The sequence below is a fragment of the Aegilops tauschii genome, chromosome 2 (genome assembly GCF_002575655.3).
Source record: "Aegilops tauschii subsp. strangulata cultivar AL8/78 chromosome 2, Aet v6.0, whole genome shotgun sequence".
In the NCBI taxonomy this organism is placed as follows: Eukaryota; Viridiplantae; Streptophyta; class Magnoliopsida; order Poales; family Poaceae; genus Aegilops; species Aegilops tauschii.
In genome coordinates, this window is record NC_053036.3 from 520,089,734 (window position 1) to 520,107,947 (window position 18,214).

The following is an 18,214-nucleotide window of genomic DNA, read 5'->3' on the forward strand; positions in this document are numbered from 1 at the left end:
CTAGGACTCCACTCCTAGTAGGATTCGCCCCCCTTCCTTCCAATGGAGAGGGGAAAGGGGAAAAGGGGGAGAGGGAGAAGGAAAAGGGGGGGGGGCACGCCCCACCCCTTGTCCAATTCAGATTGGGCAGGGGGGAGGCGCGCGCCACCTCCATGGCCTTCCTCCCTCTCTCCACTATGGCCCATAAGGCCCATTAAGTTTTCCCGGGGGGTTCCGATAGCCTCTCGGTACTCCGATAAATCCCCGAACTTCTTCAGAACCATTCCGGTGTTCGTATATAACCTTCCAATATATGAATCTTCACCTCTCGACCATTTTGAGTCTCCTCGTCATGTCCGTGATCTCATCCAGGACTCCGAACAAACTTCGGTCACCAAAACACATAACTCATAATACAAATCATCATCGAACGTTAAGCGTGCGGACCCTACGGGTTCGAGAACTATGTAGACATGACCGAGACACATCTCCGGTCAATAACCAATAGCGGAACCTGGATGCTCATATTGGTTCCTACATATTCTACGAAGATCTTTATCGGTCAAACCGCATAACAACATACGTCATTCCCTTGTCATCGGTATGTTACTTGCCTGAGATTCGATCGTCGGTATCATCATACCTAGTTCAATCTCGTTACCGTCAAGTCTCTTTACTCATTTCTTTATGCATCATCCCGCAACTAACTCACTAGTCACATTGCTTGCAAGGCTTATAGTGATGTGCATTACCGAGAGGGCCCAGAGATACCTCTTCGATACACGGAGTGAAAAATCCTAATCTTGATCTATGCCAACTCAACAAACACCTTCGGAGACACCTATGGAGCATCTTTATAATCACCCACTTACGTTGTGACGTTTGATAGCACACAAAGTGTTCCTCCGGTATTCGGGAGTTGCATAATCTCATAGTGAGAGGAATATGTATAAGTCATGAAGAAAGCAATAGCAATAAAACTAAACGATCATAATGCTAAGCTAACGGATGGGTCTTGTCCATCACATCATTCTCTAATGATGTGATCCCGTTCATCAAATGACAACACATGTCTATGGTTAGGAAACTTAACCATCTTTGATTAACGAGCTAGTCAAGTAGAGGCATACTAGGGACACTATGTTTTGTCTATGTATTCACACATGTACTAAGTTTCCGGTTAATACAATTCTAGCATGATTAATAAACATTTATCATGATATAAGGAAATATAAATAACAACTTTATTATTGCCTCTAGGGCATATTTCCTTAAGTCTCCCACTTGCACCAGAGTCAATAATCTAGATTACATAGTAATGATTCTAACACCCATGGAGTCTTGGTGCTGATCATGTTTTGCTCGTGGAAGAGGCTTAGTCAACGGTTCTGCAACATTCAGATCCGTATGTATCTTGCAAATCTCTATGTCTCCCTCCTTGACTTGATCGCAGATGGAATTGAAGCGTCTCTTGATGTGTTTGGTTCTCTTGTGAAATCTGGATTCCTTCGCCAAGGCAATTGCTCCAATATTGTCACAAAAGATTTTCATTGGACCCGATGCACTAGGTATTACACCTAGATTGGATATGAACTCCTTCATCCAGACTCCTTCATTTGCTGCTTCCGAAGCAGCTATGTACTCCGCTTCACACGTAGATCCCGCCACGACGCTCTACTTGGAACTGCACCAACTTACAGCTCCACCATTCAATATAAATACATATCCGGTTTGTGACTTAGAGTCATCCGGATCAGTGTCAAAGCTTGCATCGACATAACCATTTACGATAAGCTCTTTGTCACCTCCATAAACGAGAAACATATCCTTAGTCCTTTTCAGGTATTTCAGGATGTTCTTGACCACTGTCCAGTGATCCACTCCTGGATTACTTTGGTACCTCCCTGCTAAACTTATAGCAAGGCACACATTAGGTCTGGTACACAGCATTGCATACATGATAGAACCTATGGCTGAGGCATAGGGAATGACCTTCATTTTCTCTTTATCTTCTGCAGTGGTCGGGGATTGAGTCTGACTCAACTTCACACCTTCTAACATAGGCAAGAACCCTTTCTTTGACTGATCCATTTTGAACTTCTTCAAAACTTTATCAAGGTATGTGCTTTGTGAATGTCCAATTAAGCGTCTTGATCTATCTCTATAGATCTTGATGCCCAATATATAAGCAGCTTCACCGAGGTCTTTCATTGAAAAATTCTTATTCAAGTATCCTTTTATGCTATCCAGAAATTCTGTATTATTTCCAATCAACAATATGTCATCCACATATAATATTAGAAATGCTACAGAGCTCCCACTCACTTTCTTGTAAATACAGGCTTCTCCAAAAGTCTGTATAAAACCATATGCTTTGATCACACTATCAAAGCATATATTCCAACTCCGAGAGGCTTGCACCAGTCCATAAATGGATCGCTGGAGCTTGCACACTTTGTTAGCACCTTTAGGATCGACAAAACCTTCTAGTTGCATCATATACAACTCTTCTTTAAGATATCCATTAAGGAATGCAGTTTTGACATCCATTTGCCAAATTTCATAATCATAAAATGCGGCAATTTATAACATGATTCGGACAGACTTAAGCATCGCGGCGCGTGAGAAGGTCTCATCGTAGTCAACTCCTTGAACTTGTCGAAAACCTTTCGTAACACGTAGAGCTTTGTAGACAGTAACATTATCGTCAGCGTCAGTCTTCTTCTTGAAGATTGATACGTCTCCGACGTATCTATAATTTTTGATTGTTCCATGCTATTATATTATCTGTTTTGGATGTTTAATGGGCTTTATTATACACTTTTATATTATTTTTGGGACTAACCTACTAACCGAAGGCCCAGTGCAAATTGCTGTTCTTTTTGCCTATTTCAGTGTTTCGCAGAAAAGGAATATTAAACGGAATCCAAACAGAATGAAACCTCCGGGAGAGGTATTTTTGGAACAAACGCAATCCAGGAGACTTGGAGTGGACATCAAGCAAGCAACGAGGAAGCCACGAGGCAAGGAGGTGCGCCCAGGGGGGGGGGGGTAGGCGCGCCCCCACCCTCGTGGGCCCCTCGTGGCCCAACCAACCTACTTCTTTCGCCTATATATATACTCATGTACCCCGAAAACATCTGAGAGCACCACGAAACCCTATTTCCACCGCCGCAACCTTCTGTACCCGTGAGATCCCATCTTGGGGCCTTTTCCGGCGCTCTGCCGGAGGGGGAATCGATCACGGAGGGCTTCTACATCAACACCATAGCCTCTCCGATGATGTGTGAGTAGTTTACCACAGACTTTCGGGTCCATAGTTATTAGCTAGATGGCTTCTTCTCTCTCTTTGGATCTCAATACAAAGTTCTCCTTGATTCTCTTGGAGATCTATTCGATGTAATTCTTTTTGCGGTGTGTTTGTTGAGATCCGATGAATTATGGGTTTATGATCAAGATTATCTATGAACAATATTTGGTTCTTCTCTGAATTCTTATATGTATGATTTGATATCTTTGCAAGTCTCTTCGAATTATTAGTTTGGTTTGGCCTACTAGATTGATCTTTCTTGCAATGGGAGAAGTGCTTAGCTTTGGGTTCAATCTTGCGGTGTCGTTTCCCAGTGACAGTAGGGGCAGCAAGGCACGTATTGTATTGTTGCCATCGAGGATAAAAAGATGGGGTTTATATCATATTGCTTGAGTTTATCCCTCTACATCATGTCATCTTGCCTAATGCGTTACTCTGTTCTTATGAACTTAATACTCTAGATGCATGCTGGATAGCGGTCGATGTGTGGAGTAATAGTAGTAGATGCAGAACCGTTTTGGTCTACTTGTCACAGACGTGATGCCTATATACATGATCATGCCTAGATATTCTCATAACTATGCGCTTTTCTATCAATTGCTCGACAGTAATTTGTTCACCTACCGTAAATTATGCTATCTTGAGAGAAGCCACTAGTGAAACCTATGGCCCCCGGGTCTATCTTCTATCATATTATTTTCCTATCAATTTACTATTTCTTCCGTTATTTATTTTGCAATCTTTACTTTCCAATCTATATCATAAAAATACCAAAAATATTTACCTTATTATCTCTATCAGATCTCACTTTTGCAAGTGGCCGTGAAGGGATTGACAACCCCTTTATCGCGTTGGTTGCAAGGTTCTTATTTGTTTGTGTAGGTACGAGGCGACTTGCGTGTAACCTCCTACTGGATTGATACCTTGGTTCTCAAAAACCGAGGGAAATACTTACGCTACTTTGCTGCATCACCCTTTCCTCTTCAAGGGAAAACCAACGCATGCTCAAGAGGTTGCAAAGATCCATTTATTCTCTATGGCTTGTGATACGTCTCCGTCGTATCTACTTTTCCAAACACTTTTGCCCTTGTTTTGGACTCTATCTTGCATGATTTGAATGGAACTAACCCGGACTGACTCTATTTTCAGCAGAATTGCCATGGTGTTATTTTGGTGCAGAAATAAAAGTTCTCGGAATGACCTGAAACTTCATGGAGAATATTTTTGGAAATAATAAAAATACTGGCGAAAGAATCAAGGCCAGGGGCCCACACCCTGTCCACAAGGGTGGGGGCGCGCCTACCCCCTGGGCGCGCCCCCTGCCTCGTGGGCCCCCCTGGTGCTCCACCGACCTCAACTCCAACTCTATATATTCACGTTCGGGGAGAAAAAAAATCAGAGAGAAGGATTCATCGCGTTTTACGATACGGAGCCGCCGCCAAGCCTTAAAGTCTCTCGGGATGGCTGATCTGGAGTCCATTCGGGGCTCTGGAGAGGGGAATACGTCGCCATCGTCATCATCAACCATCCTCCATCACCAATTTCATGACACTCACCGACGTGCGTGAGTAATTCCATCGTAGGCTTGCTGGACGGTGATGGGTTGGATGAGATTTATCATGTAATCGAGTTGGTTTTGTTAGGGTTTGATCCCTAGTATCCACTATGTTCTGAGATTGATGTTGCTATGACTTTGCTATGCTTAATGCTTGCCACTAGGGCCCGAGTGCCATGATTTCAGATCTGAACCTATTATGTTTTCATGAATATATGTGAGTTCTTGATCCTGTCTTGCAAGTCCATAGTCACCTACTATGTGTTATGATCCGGCAACCCCGAAGTGACAATAATCGGGACCACTCCCGGTGATGACCGTAGTTTGAGGAGTTCACGTATCCACTATGTGTTAATGCTTTGGTCCAGTACTCTATTAAAAGGAGGCCTTAATATCCCTTAGTTTCCAATAGGACCCCGCTGCCACGAGAGGGTAGGACAAAAGATGTCATGCAAGTTCTTTTCCATAAGCACGTATGACTATATTCGGAGTACATGCCTACATTACATTGATGAACTGGAGCTAGTTCTGTGTCACCCTATGTTATAACTATTGCATGAATAATCGCATCCAACATAATTATCCATCACCGATCCAATGCCTACGAGATTTTCACATATTGTTCTTCGCTTAGTTACTTTACCGTTGCCACTGTTACAATTACTACAAAACTGCTACTGTTACCTTTACCACCGTTACCGTTACTTCCATACTACTTTGCTACTAAACACTTTGCTGCAGATATTAAGTTATCCAGTTGTGGTTGAATTGACAACTCAGTTGCTAATACTTGAGAATATTCTTTGGCTCCCTTTGTGTCGAATCAATAAATTTGGGTTGAATACTCTACCCTCGAAAACTGTTGCGATCCCCTATACTTGTGGGTTATCAAGACTATTTTCTGGCGCCGTTGCCGGGGAGCATAGCTCTATTCTTTGAGTCACTTGGGATTTATATCTGCTGGTCACTATGAGGAACTTGAAAGACGAGAAAACCAAAATTTATCCCTCAACTACGAGGGGAGGTAAGGAACTGCCATCTAGCTCTGCACTTGATTCACCTTCTGTTTTGAGTAAACTTGTGACACCTAAACCTGCTTCTGCTATTAATTATGATATGTCGCATGTTATTGATGATGCCACTTCTGCTATGCATGATACTTATGATGAAACTACTTCTATGCTTGATAATACTGTGCCACTAGGTGAATTTCTTGATGAACAACTTGCTAGGGCTAGAGAGAATGAAATTATTGAAACTAATAATATTGATGAAAGTGATGATGAAGATTCTCCCCCTAGATATGAATTGCCTGTTGTGCCTGAGGGTTATGTTATGGATGAAGAAACTGCTAGAGATTTTCTTGCCTTCAATGATAGAAGTGATCTTAAGAAATTATTAGTTAAGCTGAAAGAAAAATCTTTGAATGCTAGAATGAAATATGACCTTGCTTTTGCTACTTCACCTATCTTTGTTACTGATAAGGATTATGATTTCTCTGTCGATCCTGAGATAATTACTCTGGTTGAATCTGATCCTTTCTATGGCTATGAATCTGAAACTGTTGTGGCACATCTTACTAAATTAAATGATATAGCCACCCTATTCACTAATGATGAGAAAACTCGCTACTACTATATCCTTAAATTATTCCCGTTCTCATTAAAGGGTGATGCTATGATATGGTTTAATTCTCTTGATCTTGGTTGTGTGCGTAGTCCCTAGGATTTGATTTATTACTTCTCTGCTAAATATTTCCCTGCTCATAAGAAACAAGCTGCTTTAAGGGAAATATATAATTTTGTGCAAATTGAAGAAGACAGTCTCCCACAAGCTTGGGGGTGGCTTCTCCAATTACTTAATGCTTTGCCTGATCATCCTCTCAAGAAAAATGAAATACTTGATATCTTTTATAATGGACTAACCGATGCTTCCAGAGACCACCTGGATAGTTGTGCTGGTTGTGTTTTCAGGGAAAGAACCATTGATGAAGCTGACATTCTATTGAATAATATGTTGATGAATGAAAACAATTGGTCACTCCCTGAACCAACTCCTAAGCCAAGTCCGAAGAAAAGGGGTATTCTATTTCTCAGTCCTGAAGATATGCAAGAGGCAAAGAAATCTATGAAAGATAAAGGTATTAAAGCTCAATATGTTAAGAATTTACCTCCTGTTGAAGAAATACATGGCCTTAATTTACCACCTGTCGAAGAAATACATGGTCTTGATAACCCGACACAGTTAGTAAAGGTAAATTCTCTCTATAGATATGATAGAGCTGAAATCCCGCCTACTAAGTTTGCTAGCCAATGCTTAGATGAGTTTGATAATTTTATGGTTAAGCAAGTAGATTTCAATGCTTATTTTGGTAGACAATTAAAACGCAATGCTTATATGATTGAACACTTGAGTGATTATATGTCTAGTGTTAAAGGTGAACTTAAACTCATTAGTAAACATGCTTCTATGGTTACCACTCAAGTTGAACCAGTACTTAAAGCTCAGAATGATTTGCTCAATGAATTAAATAATGAGAATAATGATAATGTTGTTAGAGTTATTACTAGAGGGGGTAAAATGACTCAGGAACCTTTGTATCCCGAGGGCCACCCTAAGAGAATTGAGCAAGATTCTCAGAGAACTAATGTAGATGCACCTAGTCCTTCTAAGAAGAAGAAAAAGAAAAATGATAGGACTTTGCATGCTTCTAGTGAACCTGTTGTTGACACACCTGAGAATCCCAATGATATTTCTATTTCTGATGCTGAAACACAATCTGGTGATGAACATGAACCTAGTGATAATGTTAATGATGATGTTCATGTTGATGCTCAACCTAGCAATGATAATGATGCAGAGATTGAACCTGCTGTTGATCTTGATAACCCACAATCAAAGAATCAACGTTATGATAAGAGAGACTTCATTGCTAGGAAGCACGGTAAGGAAAGAGACCTTGGGTTCAGAAACCCATGCCTTTTCCTCCCAAACCATCCAAGAAAAAGGATGATGAGGATTTTGAGCGCTTTGCTGAAATTATTAGACCTATCTTTTTGCGTATGCGTTTGACTGATATGCTTAAAATGAATCCTTATGCTAAGTACATGAAAGATATTGTCACAAATAAAAGAAAGATACCGGAAGCTGAAATTTCCACCATGCTTGCCAATTATACTTTTAAGGGTGGAATACCAAAGAAACTAGGAGATCCAGGAGTACCAACTATACCATGCTCCATTAAAAGAAACTATGTTAAAACTGCTTTTATGTGATCATGGAGCTGGTGTTAGTGTTATGCCTCTCTCTTTATATCGTAGACTTGATTTGAATAAGTTGACACCTACTGAAATATCTTTGCAAATGGCCGATAAATCAACTGCTATACCTGTCGGTATTTGTGAGGATGTACCTGTTGTGGTTGCAAATGTCACTATTTTAACGAACTTTGTTATTCTTGATATTCCCGAGGACGATAGCATGTCTATTATTCTTGGTAGACCCTTTTTGAATACTGCAGGGGCTATTATTGATTGCAACAAAGGCAATGCCACTTTTCATGTTAATGGTAATGAGCATACGGTACACTTTCTGAGGAAACAACCTCAAGTTCACAGTATAAACTCTATTGGTAAAAGTCCATCGATTATTATTGGAGGTTTTGAATTTCCTCTTCCTACTGTCAAGAAGAAATATGGTATTCTTATTATTGGGGACGTGCATATCCCCGTTGAGGTAACCTAGTGCTATTCGAAAATTCTCGAGTTTCATGCAATTCGGAATGAGTTTGTTAACAAGACCTGATCAACCTTGTTAGTGGATTCCTTTTGATGAGCATGAGATGGATGAAGTTAGAAAGCACAACTCTCTGTACCCTCCTTTTACTTTCTGTTCTTTAGATTAAATAAAGCAAGAATAGTATTTTCTGTTGGTTTTCTAATTTATCTGTGCAATAAAAAATACCCCGCAAATAAAAGTTCTCCAAATGCCCCGAAATTGAAATATGATTTTTTCTAGAATATTTGAGAATATCTGGCACTGAGAACACAGCAGGGGGAGCAAGCACCTGGCCACGAGGGTCCAGGGCGCGCCCTCCCATGGGCGCGCCCTCCTGCCTCGTGGGCCCATGGTGGCTCCCCTCCACTTATTCCAGCCACCACACACTCCTTCCTCCCAAAAAAATCACCAACCAGCTCAAGCACGAGTTCTAGCTCATCTTGCTGCCATTTTCGATCTCCTTGCTGAAAGCTCCATTCACAAAACTGCTTTGGGGGATTATTCTTTGGTATGTGACTCCTCCAATGGTCTAATTACTTTTTGTCATAGTGCTTTATTCATTGCAAATTTTTGCTGCCTAGGTGACCCTGTTCTTGAGCTTGCATGTCAAATTTATATGGTCCCAATTAGTTCTAATGCATGATATAGTCTCTAGGCACTTGTGGGAGTAGTTGCTATCAATTTTGTTGAGCTTGGTTGACTTTTATTTGAAGTTACTAAAAATTTCAGAAATTTTCAGAAAATGATGAAGAGATTTTTGAGGGGCTCTTTGAGCCGAAGCTCGAAGGATAAGCAAAGTGAAGAAGATAAGAGGCCCAAATATAATCTCCCTCGTACCACGGAGGTTCGGCCGTGTGAATGGCCTTATGATGATTTCTTGAGAGCAGCCGAGATTTATGATGATTTTTATGAGTTGGCTGAGAATGCAGTCCTCATCGACTTCCTCTGCGACCAACGCGAACAGTATCTCCTACTCACTAATATATTTGTGCAAAAAATTTCATTTCCATGCTAAGAGGTCACCACCTTTGGTGGATTTTTATTTATATGATGAGTATAAGGAGATGACCCTCTATGATTTTTGTGCGGTTTGCAAGTTGCCCTTTACGGGCAGCGTAGAGGAACCACATCGTAACGATGTGGAAGGGTTTATTGATACAATTGCTGTAGGGGAAACGAGGAAGGTTTCCGATGCAACAATTACTAGCATACATTTTCTTGTTCTACGTTACTTTGCAATATTTGCTAGTAGATGTTTAATTGGTCGCGGAAACTGTGGAAACCTTAGTGCCCCTGATATTGTTATTTTGTGCCATGCCTTGTTCCGTGACAATACATTTAGTATGGGCGCTATTGTGGCAAAACGGTTAAATCTGAACCGCACGAAGGGTCCCACCTTGGGAGGTATCTTCGCCTCGCGCCTCGCTGCACACTTTAACATACCTATTAGGCATCATGAGAAAGAAGAAAAGTTGCTACCTCCTATTTTTCTAGACTATAAAAGTATGGTAGCACATGATTTTATTGTTAAGAATAAGAAAAATATGCTTAACTACAGACTGTTATTTGATAAAAATCACCCTGAGACTATTACTTTGCCTTCTCCTTCTTTGTTTAATTTATCTTCAGGCAAGTATCTTGTTCAGCCAGAACCACAACTTGATCTTCCACGTCAGTCTGTTTACCAGCGGGATCCGGAGGAAATTGCCAACCAGTGGCATCCCGATGCTCCTTCTCAGTATGACCCCAATTACAACTTTGATCCATGGCCATAGACCAACTTAGGCCAAAAGCCTAAGCTTGGGGGAGTACGTATTTCTCACCGACATTACATTTATGTTCACACACTCATGCTAGTTATCGGTGCTCATACTTTTTCATTATATTATCCATGCTAGTTTATTTTCCTTTTTATGCTTTCTTCTTGTGTGTTTGGAAAACCATAAGAAAAACCAAAAAAAATTAGTAGTAGCTTTTAGCTAGTTTACTTTTCATGCTATAGTAGTAGTAATTAAAAGAAAACCCTAAAAGATTTCTTGTTCTTCTTTTGCTTGTTGGGAGCTTTCCCGTGTAAATAGTTTTATTTCTTTTCTTGTTCTTTGGGGGTCGGGAGGAGAAGACCATAATTAAAATGTTGAAGTGGCTCTTATAAGCATTATTGTTGATTTAACCAAGAGCCCATATTATCTTGTCTTCTCGTTTGAATTGAATGCTTGCAGATTCCAGCTTAGTCCAAAGCACGTGCATTATTATTATACACATCGTTCGGTCGTGCAAGTGAAAGGCAATTATGACGATATATGATGGACTGATTGAGATGAGAGAAGCTGGTATGAACTCGACCTCTCTTGTTTTTGTAAATATGATTAGTTCATCGTTCCTGATTCAGCCTATTATGAATAAACAAGTTTGCAATCACAATTAAAGAATATAGTTGCTTATGCCATGCTTAATTATCTAGGAGTTTATAATGGTTTATCTTGCGTGCCAACATGCTATTAAAATTATTGTGATGTGGTATAGTAGGGTGGCATCCTCCTTTGAATGATTCGAGTGGCTTGACTTGGCACATGTTCACGCATGTAGTTGAAACAAAATCAACATAGCCTCTACGATATTTATGTTCATGGTGGATTATATCCTACTCATGCTTGCACTCAATGTTTATTAATTTTAATGCATGTCCATGACTGTTGTCGCTCTCTAGCTGGTCGCTTCCCAGTCTTTTGCTAGCCTTCACTTGTACTAAGCGGGAATACTGCTTGTGCATCCAATCTCTTAAAACCCAAAGTTATTCCATATGAGTCCACCATACCTTCCTATATGCGGTATCTACCTGCCATTCCAAGTAAATTTGTATGTGCCAAACTCTAAACCTTCAAGTGAAATTCTGTTTTGTATGCTCGAATAGCTCATGTATCAACTAGGGTTGTTTGTATCTTCCATGCTAGGTGGGTTATTCTCAAGAGGAGTGGACTCCGCTCCTCACTCACAAGAAAATGGCTGGTCACGGGGATGCCCAGCCCCATGCTCAAACCAAATCAAAATAATTGCAAACAAAACTGCCCCAGGATTGTTGTTAGTTGGACGGTACCCATTGTTTCGGACCAGCCGTGGAGTGTGCTTGTTGGTGGTGGGGGAGTATAAACTTTACCATTCTGTTTGGGAACCGCCTATAATGTGTGTAGCATGGAAGATATCGAGATCTCTCGGTTGTTATGTTGACAATGAGAGCATGCCACTCAAAATATTATTTATCTCTATCTCAAAATCGAGCTCTGGCACCTCTACAAATCCATGCTTCCCTCTACGAAGGGCCTATCTATTTAGTTTTATGTTGAGTCATCATCCTCTTATTAAAAAGCACCAGCTGGAGAGCACCGCTGTCATTTGCATCCATTACTATTAATTTATATCGAGTATGACTGGATCTCTTTTACCATGAATTATAATGTCTAGTCAGTCCTTGATCTTCATAGGTGCTCTGCATTTATGTTTTGCGGTCTCAGAAAGGGCTAGCGAGATACCATCTTGTTATATCATATTATGATTGTTTTGAGAAAGTGTTGTCATCCGAGATTTATTATTATTGCTCGCTAGTTGATTATGCCATTGATATGAGTAAACATGAGACCTAAATGTTATTGTGAATATGGTTAGTTCATAATCTTTGCTGAAAACTTGAATGCTGGCTTTACATATTTACAACAACAAGAGCAAACAGAGTTTGTATAAGTTTTTCTTTATCACTTTCAGTTTGTTAACTAAATTGCCCGAGGACAAGCAAAGGTTTAAGCTTGGGGGAGTTGATACGTCTCCATCGTATCTACTTTTCCAAACACTTTTGCCCTTGTTTTGGACTCTAACTTGCATGATTTGAATGGAACTAACCCGGACTGACGGTGTTTTCAGCAGAATTGCCATGGTGTTATTTTTGTGCAGAAATAAAAGTTCTTGGAATGACCTGAAACTTCACGGAGAATATTTTTGGAAATAATAGAAAATACTGGCAAAAGAATCAAGGCCAGGGGCCCACACCCTGTCCACGAGGGTGGGGGCGCGCCCCCTGCCTCATGGGCCCCCTGGTGCTCCACCGACCTCAACTCCAACTCTATATATTCATGTTCGGGGAGAAAAAAAATCAGAGGGAAGGATTCATCGCGTTTTACGATACGGAGCCATCGCCAAGCCCTAAACTCTCTCGGGAGGGCTGATCTGGAGTCCGTTTGGGGCTCCGGAGAGGGGAATCCGTCGCCATCGTCATCATCAACCATCTTCCATCACCAATTTCATGACGCTCACCGCCGTGCGTGAGTAATTCCATCATAGGCTTGCTGGACGGTGATGGGTTGGATGAGATTTATCATGTAATCGAGTTAGTTTTGTTAGGGTTTGATCCCTAGTATCCACTATGTTCTGAGATTGATGTTGCTATGACTTTGCTATGCTTAATGCTTGTCACTAGGGCCCGAGCGCCATGATTTCAGATCTGAACCTATTATGTTTTCATGAATATATGTGAGTTCTTGATCCTATCTTGCAAGTCTATAGTCACCTACTATGTCTTATGATCCGGCAACCCCGAAGTGACAATAATCGGGACCACTCCCGGTGATGACCGTAGTTTGAGGAGTTCATGTATTCACTATGTGTTAATGCTTTCGTCCGGTACTCTATTAAAAGGAGGCCTTAATATCCCTTAGTTTCCAATAGGACCCCGCTGCCACGGGAGGGTACGACAAAAGATGTCATGCAAGTTCTTTTCCATAAGCACGTATGACTATATTCAGAGTACATGCCTACATTACATTGATGAACTGGAGCTAGTTCTGTGTCACCCTATGTTATAACTGTTGCATGAATAATCACATCCAACATAATTATCCATCACCGATCCAATGCCTACAAGCTTTTCACATATTGTTCTTCGCTTAGTTACTTTACCGTTGCCACTGTTACAATTACTACAAAATGACTACTGTTACCTTTACCACCGTTACCATTACTTCCATACTACTTTGCTACTAAACACTTTGCTGCAGATATTAAGTTATCCAGGTGTGGTTGAATTGACAACTCAGCTGCTAATACTTGAGAATATTCTTTGGCTCCCCTTGTGTCGAATCAATAAATTTGGGTTGAATACTCTACCCTCGAAAACTGTTGCGATCCCCTATACTTGTGGGTTATCAGCTTGCCGATCATCGGGCAAGTCAACCAAAGTCCATACTTTGTTCTCATACATGGATCCCATCTCGGATTTCATGGCCTCAAGCCATTTCGAGGAATCTGGGCTCATCGTCGCTTCCTCATAGTTCATAGGTTCGTCATGGTCAAGTAACATGACCTCCAGAACATGATTACCGTACCACTCTGGTGCGGACCGTACTCTGGTTGACCGACGAGGTTTGGTAGTAACTTGATCTGAAGTTTTATGATCATCATCATTAGCTTCCTCACTAATTGGTGTAGTAATCACTCGAACTGATTTGTGTGATGAACTACTTTCCAATTCAGGAGAAGGTACAATTACCTCATCATGTTCTACCTTCCTCCCACTCCTTCTTTCGAAAGAAACTCATTCTCTAGAAAGGATCCATTCTTAGGAACAAATATCTTGCCTTCAGATCTGTGATAGAAGGTGTACCCAACAATTTCCTTTGGGTATCCTATGAAGACACATTTCTCCGATTTGGGTTCGAGCTTATCAGGTTGAAGCTTTTTCACATAAGCATCGCAACCCCAAACTTTAAGAAACGACAGCTTAGGTTTCTTGCCAAACCACAGTTCATTTGGTGTCGTCTCAACGGTTTTAGATGGTGCCCTATTTAACGTGAATGCAACCATCTCTAAAGCATAACCCCAAAACGATAGCGGTAAATTAGTAAGAGACATCATAGATCGCACCACATCTAATAAAGTATGGTTACGATGTTCGGACACACCATTACGTTGTGGTGTTCCAGGTAGCGTGAGTTACGAAACTATTCTACATTATTTCAAATGAAGACCAAACTCATAACTCAAATATTCACCTCCACAATTAGATCATGGAAACTTTATTTTCTTGTTACGATGATTTCCCACTTCACTCTGAAATTCTTTGAACTTTTCAAATGTTTCAGACTTATGTTTCATTAAGTAGATATATCCATATCTGCTCAAATCATCTGTGAAGGTCAGAAAATAACGATACCCGCCGCGAGCCTCAACACTCATCGGACCGCGTACATCAGTATGTATTATTTCCAACAAGTTAGTTGCTCGGTCCATTGTTTCGGAGAACGGAGTCTTAGTCATCGTACCCATGAGGCATGGTTCGCAAGCATCAAGTGATTCATAATCAAGTGATTCCAAAAGCCCATCAGCATGGAGGTTCTTCATGCGCTTTACACCAATATGACCTAAACGGCAGTGCCACAAATAAGTTGCACTATCATTATTAACTTTGCATCTTTTGGCTTCAATATTATGAATATGTGTATCACTACAATTGAGATTCAACAAAAATAGACCACTCATCAAGGGTGCATGACCATAAAAGATATTACTCATATAAATAGAACAACCATTATGTCGGGGGAAATCGACACCTATGGGATCACTGGGATCCCTTCTACGGTTGGCGGGCGCGAGGTTGTGCAAAGAGCAGGTCTAACAGGAAGCACACAGATCGTTTACCCAGGTTCGGGCCGCGAGGATGTGTAATACCCTAGTCCTGCTTTGGTGTGTATTTCAGAGTGTTCTTGAGCTCTCGAACTAGCTACGGTGGCTGCGTAGTTCCAAAGAGCCGAATCCCTCTCCGGTATGCCTCGGGCTTCCTTTTATAGTTGAAAAGGGGTTGCCACAGTGGCACACAGGAGATGGAAAGGTGTACAGTGCGCGAGCTTATCGCCCGGCATTACGGGACAAAACGCATTAATGCGCTACTTAGGTGTCCATTAGCTATATCGGGGACGGGAACGAGGCCCGTCCCGTCCGTCGCCGCTCTGCCTCGCTTCGACACGCGCCCAGGCCAGCGATGTGTGCAGCACCATGTAGGCAGGCAGGCAGATGAGGTGGCGCAGTGGCAGGGCTTCACGAAGATCCGCATGCCACCACGCAGGTGCTTGCTGAGTTAGCCTGGAAGCCGCATGTTGCCACGCAGGTGCCTGCCCAGCTGGTTGGGCTGGCAGCTGCATGTGAATGGTGATACGTCTCCGTCGTATCTATAATTTTTAATTGTTCCATGCCAATATTCTACAACTTTCATATACTTTTGGCAACTTTTTATATTATTTTTGGGACTAACATATTGATCCAGTGCCCAGTGCCAGTTCCTGTTTGTTGCATGTTTTATGTTTCGCAGAAACCCAATATCAAACGGAGTCCAAATGGGATAAACAGACGGAGAATTATTTTGGAATATTTATGATTTTTTGGAAGTAAAATCAACGCGAGACGGTGCCCGAGGGTGCCACGAGGCAGGGGGCGCGCCCCGGATCCTCGTGGGCACCCCGTAAGGCGGTTGACGCTCTTCTTTTTCCGCAAGAAACCTAATTTTATGAGAAAAATCTGGGCGAAAGATTCAAACCAATCGGAGTTACGGATCTCCGGATATAAAAGAAACGGTGAAAGGGCAGCAGACGAGAACGCAGAAACAGAGAGAGACATAGAGACAGATCCAATCTCGGAGGGGCTCTCGCCCCTCCCACGCCATGGAGACCATGGACCAGAGGGGAAACCCTTCTCCCATCTAGGGAGAAGGTCAAGGAAGAAGAAGAAGGAGGGGGGCTCTCTTCCCCTCGCTTCCGGTGGCGCCGGAACGCCGCCGGGGGCCATCATCATCACCGCGATCTTCACCAACACCTACGCCATCTTCACCAACATCTCCATCACCTTCCCCCCTCTATCTACAACGGTCCACTCTCCCGCAACCCGCAGTACCCTCTACTTGAACATGGTGCTTTATGCTTCATATTATTATCCAATGATGTGTTGCCATCCTATGATGTCTGAGTAGATTTTCGATGTCCTATTGGTACTTGATGAATTGCTATGATTGATTTAATTTGCTTGTGGTTATGTTGCTGTCCTTTGGTGCCCATCATATGAGCACGCGCGTGGATCACACCATAGGGTTAGTTGTATGTTGATAGGACTATGTATTGGAGGGCAAGGGTGACAGAAGCTTCAGCCTAGCATAGAAATTGATGCATACGGGATTGAAGGGGGGCCAATATAACTTAATGCTATGGTTGGGTTTTACCTTAATGAACGTTAATAGTTGCGGATGCTTGCTAATAGTTCCAATCATAAGTGCATAGAATTCCAAGTCAGGGATGACATGCTAGCAGTGGCCTCTCCCACATAAAACTTGCTATCGGTCTAGTAAACTAGTCAATTGCTTAGGGACAATTTCGCAACTCCTACCACCACTTTTCCACACTCGCTTTATTTACTTTATTGTGTCTCTATCTAAACAGCCCCTACTTTTTATTTACGTGCTCTCTATATTCTTGCAAACCTTTCCAAAAACACCTACAAAGTACTTCTAGTCTCATACTTGTTTTAGGTAAAGCGAACGTCAAGCGTGCGTAGAGTTGTATCGGTGGTCGATAGAACTTGAGGGAATATTTGTTCTACCATTAGCTCCTCGTTGGGTTCGACACTCTTACTTATCGAAAGAGGCTACAATTGATCCCCTATACTTGTGGGTTATCAAGGCCTTTCTCTGGCGCCGTTGCTGGGGAGCAATAGCGTGGGGTGAATATTCTCGTGTGTGCTTGTTTGCTTTATCACTAAGTAATTTTTATTTGCTGTTCTTAGTTGTTCTCTATCTTTAGTTATGGATATGGAATACGAAATACCAAAAAAATTAGGTTTACTTGCTACTCATGGAGATGGGGAACCTCCTAAAACCCTCGATGCTCGTTATGTGAAAGATATTATGTACTACTTTGATAATCCTGAGAAAACCCCATTCAATTTGGTAATGGGAGACACATTGGATCAACGTGAATACTTTAGGGATTATCGCTTGACTCAAAAAGGGAAACTATTATGGGATCAAATTTATATATTAAAGTGGTATGCTCGGCAAGTATGCTTGAGTTATGATTATACTTGTTGCTCTAGGATGAAGGCTCCACACCTTCCCTTTTCATGAAAATTTAATGATAATGAAACCTTAGCTTCTTATGCTAGAGGTATATATGATTACTATGATGTGGAACAAATAGAAGAATTTTTTGCTTTTAAGGGTGCTTATGAAATTGAATCTTTGTTTGAAAAGTATGGTTCTACTCTTTACAAATCTGAAAATTTTGCCATACTTAAATATTGCTAAGATAATTATGCTTCTAATGCCTATGTTGAACCATATATTGAGGACTACTCCGCTGTCCAAGAAGAGACTAATATTTTGCAGGAGTCTATGGAAGAAGAAATTGATGAAACTGTGAGCTCATTGGATGAAAAAGATGATGAGGAGAGCAAAGAACAGAAGGAGGAAGAGCGGATTAGCTACCCGTGCCCACCTTGTAATGAGAGTAACTCTTCAACTCATACATTGTTTAATTCCCTTCGTGCTTACCGAAGGATTATTGCTATGA